Source organism: Salmo salar, chromosome ssa07 (genome assembly GCF_905237065.1).
Source record: "Salmo salar chromosome ssa07, Ssal_v3.1, whole genome shotgun sequence".
Taxonomy (NCBI): Eukaryota; Metazoa; Chordata; class Actinopteri; order Salmoniformes; family Salmonidae; genus Salmo; species Salmo salar.
In genome coordinates, this window is record NC_059448.1 from 6,247,638 (window position 1) to 6,253,637 (window position 6,000).

Sequence of the window (6,000 nt, forward strand, 5' to 3'; positions counted from 1 at the left end):
GCTTTGTCAGATTTCAAAAATAACTTTACGGAAAAAGCACATTGTTAAATATTCTGAGTACATAGCTCAGCCATCGAAGCAAGCTATACAGCTACCCGCCAAGTTCTGGCATCAACAAAACTCTGAATTAGTATTATAAATATTCTCTTACCTTTGCTGATCTTCGTCAGAATGCACTCTGAGGACTCCTACTTCCACAAGAAATGTTCGTTTTGTTCGAAATACTCCATATTTATGTCCAAATACCTCCGTTTTGTTCGTGCGTTCAGATCACTATCCAAAGGCATAACGCGCGAGCGTAAATAAGGACACGAAAGTCAAAATGTTCCATTACCGGTCGTAGAAACATGTCAAACGTTGTTTACAAGCAAGCCTTAGGGTATTTTTAACATAAAACATCGATAATATTCCAACCGGACAATAGCGTATTCATTCCAGGAGAAAAAGAAGGAACGGCGCGCTCGCGGGATCGCGCATACCCAAGCCCTTTGTCCATAGGCAGTCCACTCATTGACTGAGCTACTATTCTCTGCCCAGTAACAGGAGAAGGATGAAAAAACTTTCTAAAGGCTGTTGACAGCCAATGGAAGCCTTAGGAAGTGCAACGTGACCCCACAGACACCGTTGTTTTGATAGGGATTCAAAAGAAGAACTACAATTCTCAGATTTCCCACTTCCTGGTTCGATTTTTCTCAGGTTTTTGCCTGCCATATGAGTTATGTTATACTCACAGACATCATTCAAACAGTTTTAGAAACTTCAGAGTGTTTTCTATCCAAATCCACTAATAATATGCAAATATTTGACTCTGGGCCCGAGTATTAGGCAGTTTACTCTGTAAACCATGTGATTGATACTGTTCCATTAATTCCATTACAATGAGCATGTCCTGCTATAACTCCTCCCACCAGCTTCCTCTCTTTTAAATAATGCTTTAAAAGTAATATCATGCTTCTGAGGCTCTTTGTGACAGATCTCTATTGACATCCATTTTGTTCTATAAATCCCTCTCTTTTGTGCTTGTTGTCTGTCTCAGAGATGAGAGGGAATATATCTGTGAGTACTGTGCCCATGCCTTCAAGAGCTCCCATAACCTGGCTGTTCATCACGTGATCCACACAGCAGAGAAGTCAATCCTGTGAGCGTCCCTGACTCCCCTGAGCCAAAACATCAGTTTAGCCCCAAAATACCTTAATACTCACAATGCATCAGATGGACACCTACCAGCCCCAGTCACTACAGCTTGGCCCCCAGCACGAGACGTTTATTACGGATGATCAAATCAGGAAAGAGCTGAGTCGTTTTGATAAGTTTGTTAGTGGTTTTCATGTACAGTCAGAGGTTTTCAGGCAGATGCCGTTAAGCACGTTGTTTCATTCTGGAGGCAAGTGTTCATGTTTCTGATTAACAATGAGCAACATCTAAATGTACATTTTAAAGTGAGGCATGGGGAGGGGCTCTGCGCAGGGTTTGCCAGCACAGATAGTCTGCGGTGTTTTGAGTGTGGGGATTTGGGGCATAAGAGCTTTGCGTGCCCACATAAAGGCCGTAGACAAGGTGAGGGTAGAAGTGCCAGTGGGGGAAATCGAAGTCAACGTGCAGGGGGCAATGAGACGCAGACAGCAGAGGCTGGGCCTAGTCATGCCAGGGATGGTATTTTTCAATTTATAACATTTTTGACATGCGTTTTTCTGGATTTTTTGTTGTATTGCTGTCTCTCACTGTTCAAATAAACCTACCATTAAAATTATAGACTGCTCATTTCTTTGTCAGTGGGCAAACGTACAAAATCAGCAGGGGATCAAATACTTTTTTCCCTCACTGTATGCATTGTCAACGGCTGTCTGATGGGCAGGTGACCTCTGTAGTGGGGAGATGCAGGAGCGAACTGTGGAGTTTTATACTGAGTTGAATAAGGCAGAAGTGTGTGATCCTATGTGTGCTCAGGTCTTATTATTAGAACTCCCTAAGCTCTCTCTGGCACAGAGGGATGAAATGGACATTCCCCTGTTTTCCCATGAACTGGCAGAGGCCGTAACCCAGATGTCCCCCGGTCATGCACCGGTGGTTGATGGACTCCCAGTGGAGTTTTATAAAATATTTTGGGGAATAATTGGACTGGACTTCTTTTGCGTGTTGCGTGAATGCGTCGGGGTAGGAGTGTTGCCGATGAGCTGCCGTCGGGCGGCTCTGACTCTCCTGCCCAAAAAAAGGGACTTGTCTGTACTTAAGAACTGGAGGCCTGTGGCATTGCTCTGTGCGGACTACAAGATAATTGCCAAGGTCCTCTCTAACAGACTGAAGTCCCATCTCGGTAGTACATAAGGACCAAACATTTTGTGTACCAGGACGCTCAATCACGGACAACTTGTTCTTAATCAGGGACATGTTGGACTTGTCGAGAGGTTCTAATGTGAACTTTGGACTGATCTCTTTGGATCAAGAGAAGGCTTTTGATAGAGTGGACCATGGGTATCTGTTTAATGTCAGGTGGGTCAGGAAGAACTGGGACAGGCTGTCTCAGGCAGTGGTGTCAAGACTGGCCAGGTGGCTCCTTGTCCCAAGTGTCATATAGAGGGAGAGTGCTGATAATCAACAACCTGGTGGCATCTTCCCTGTGGCATAAACTGGCTTTCCTCAACTCCCCTGCCAGTCTGCTCGCAGACCTGCAACGCAAGCTGGTGGACCTTTTCTGGTCGGGCCATCACTGGCTGAGGGTGGCAGTGTTGTACATGACCGTCCACGAAGGAGGACAGGGCCTGGTGGAACTGGAGAGCAGGGTGGCTGCTTTCTGACTAAAGGCGGTGCAGAGACTGCTGTACCATGCTGATGTTGGCTGGAGGGAACCAGCATGCGCGCTGCTGAGGAGAGCTGGCGGATTAGGGTTGGACCAGCAGCTGTTCCTCATGAAGCTGAAGAGGCTGAGTACAGCAGGTCTCTCAGATTTTTACTCTGCAGTGCTGAGGGCTTGGCAGCTGCTAAGGCACACACGAGAAGGGGGTGTGGAGCCTGGCCTGTGGGTGTGGGAGAAGCCTATCTTCCACAACCCAGCCATCTCTTTGAGATTGGTTCAGTCGGCCACCCTGCAGAGGCAACTGATAGCAACGGATTTACAAAGGCGGGTGACCTGCGACTGCTGGGAGAGGAGGGGTGGAAAACCCTAGAAGTCCTGGCACAACAAACAGGAATAATGTCTCTTAGGCTGCTGGAGAGATTCCTGGAGGAGGTCCAAGAGGCACTGTCTGAGCTGGTAAGGGGGGTGTTTGAGCAGCCAAAGGGGGAGGAGCCACCAATGTTTCCATCACAGAGACTGGCAAAGGGGTCTGGAGGACTCGTTAGATTTTAACACTCCGAGCCTGGGGAGTTTGAAGGGGTGGGAGGTAAAGCCCTCTACAACCTCTGCATTAAGGTAAGGAACATTAGGAGCCTAACAGGAGTGAAGGCACATCAGTGGCAGGGGGTATGTGGGGTGGAGAGTATGGTGGGTTTTAGATGGAGGGGGCTCTACAAACCCCCAGTACCAAAGAGGTCAGGGGACCTCCAGTGGAGGGTTCTACATGGAGCCCTGGCCACTAACAGCTGGCTGGCATGGGTTGAACCGAGAATCAGGCAGGGGTGTCCTTTTTGTGTTATGACAGAAACCGTGATTCATGTGTTTTCTGTGTGCATCAGGTTAATGCCATTCATGTCTCTGTTGGAATGTCTGTGTGAGAGGTTGGGGGTGGGTTTTACTGTTGGGATGTTTATTATGGGGTACAGGTATTCAAATAAGGAGAAGGCCAAATGTGTTTTGTTGAATTTTGAGTTTTCTTAGGCAAAGTTAGCTACTTGGCTATCAAGGAGGAACAAGGTCAAAGGTTGGGGGATAACAGACCCTTTACTATTATTTTATGGGATGGTCTCTGCGCGCCTTAGGGTGGAATTTGAGTTCTGTAAAATTATAAAAAAGTGTGGAGATGTTTCAGGAGATATGGTGTGCTGGGGAAGATATTTTGGATATATGGTTGTAGAAGTGGTGAGGTTTTGGTTATTGTGATATGTGGTGTTTTGTATTGTGTGGCAGAGGGAAAGGTGAGCATGGTACATGTATGCAGTACAGGATATATGTTGGTGTTTTATTTTTAAGGGGGGAGGGTGAGGTTTTAATGAAATGAGAATGTTTCGTTAAAGAAATACAAAAAGTCAAAAGTCTCTCTTTCTTTCTTTCTCTCTCTCTCTCTCTCTCTCTCTCTCTCTCTCTCTCTCTCTCTCTCAGCAGCACTTGTTGCAGAAGAGGTATTTGTGTGCTCGCCTGTTTTGTGTACAGAAACAGCTGTTGCGTCATGCTAAGCGCCACACAGGTACTTTAATAGGAGTTTAGGTGGCGGGGCAGCACATATTTCAGCTCTCTTTTGAGTTCAGTTCGATTTTAAGGGAACTTCCAGCCATGCAATGGCTGTTTCTTTCAACTCAGTGGTGGCTGGTGGGCAGAGATATAGGAGGACAGGCTCACTGAAATGTCTTGTAAACCATGTGATTGATACTGTTCCATTAATTCCATTACAATGAGCATGTCCTGCTATAACTCCTCCCACCAGCTTCCTCACTTTTAAATAATGCTTTAAAAGTAATATCATGCTTTTGAGGCTCTTAGTGACAGATCTCTATTGACATCCATTTTGTTCTATAAATCCCTCTCTTTTGTGCTTGTTGTGTGTCTCAGATGAGAGGGAATATATCTGTGAGTACTGTGCCATGCCTTCAAGAGCTCCCATAACCTGGCTGTTCATCACGTGATCCACACAGCAGAGAAGTCAATCCTGTGAGTGTCCCTGACTCCCCTGAGCCAAAACATCAGTTTAGCCCCAAAATACCTTAATACTCACAATGCAACGGCAATGATCTTGTAACTCTTTATCGATGTCCGTGTTTCACGTGCATTGCATTTTCTGGATATTGTAGCCAAAAAGTTAACAATCATGGTTTCAGCAATATTGTCAGTACTACAGTGTTTTAAAGTACAGATCAGTGCATTTCAAATGAGGTAAAATGGAGCCCAATACATTTTTTTAGATTGTATTTACCTAAGAATTTGCCAGTCCAAACTTAACGGTGTCTTTGTCTCCCCCTGTGGTATGTGTGAGATCTGCAGCGTCACCTGCCTCCAGAAGGCCTCCCTCAACTGGCACATGAAGAAGCACGACTCCGACGCCACCTACCAGTTCTCCTGCTCCATCTGCGGCAAGAAATTTGAGAAGAAGGACAACGTGATGGACTACAAGTCCAAGAGCCACCCGGAGGTGTTCATTACTGAGGCCCTGGCGGCCAAAGCAGGGGCCCTCATCACCAGCCCTGCCCCAATCTTAAAGACTTTACCTGGGGCTGTGCCCCCCTGCCATGGCCCCCTGTCAGCCAGGAAAACCAGGGCCTCATCCCCCTGCAGAAGGTGGTGCTCCCCCTCACCCCTCAGAACCACCAGATGGACACCTACCAGACCCAGCTACTACAGCTTGTCCCTCAGTACGAGACTACCACGCTGCTGCAGCTAAGTGCCCACCTCCTCTCGGGGGCCTCCCCCATCATCCAGCTGACGGCCCACCCAGCCACAACCACCACCTCCGGCCCCCTCACCACCATTTTCCTCACCCTTAGGTCCATTGGTGCCCTGTCAAACCAGTACCGTCACGACCCATTAGGCCGTGGAGTGGGTTGGGGAGCCAGAGGGAGAGACCCATAGGGGAGGGGAAAAGGTGACATGGGAGAAGGTTGTGGTGGGGAGGGAGCATGAAGGAGCAGTGGTGTGGGAGGGGGAGGGGGAGACCCAGAGGAGAGGGGATAGGGTGATGTGGGAGAGGGTGGTGGTGGGGATGGGACATGAAGGGGCAATGGTGTGGGAGGGGGAGAGGGAGGAGGATAGGGCAGATGAGGGGATAGTATGGGAGAGAGAGGGAGACAGTCGGATACTGTTAGAGAGTGCAGAGGTGAAGGTGTCAAACGGGGATAGCTGTGGGTTGATATAGA

At 47.8% G+C, this 6,000-nt stretch overlaps 1 long non-coding RNA gene across 1 annotated transcript; it reads left to right on the top strand.

The window, feature by feature from the left end:
• The first annotated feature begins 4,256 nt into the window (after positions 1–4,256).
• LOC106608499 (uncharacterized) lies at positions 4,257–5,780 on the top strand. Its single transcript, XR_006770713.1, has 3 exons — positions 4,257–4,340; positions 4,703–4,801; positions 5,132–5,780. It is a non-coding gene; the product is annotated as an uncharacterized lncRNA (long non-coding RNA).
• The last annotated feature ends 220 nt before the right edge of the window (positions 5,781–6,000 follow it).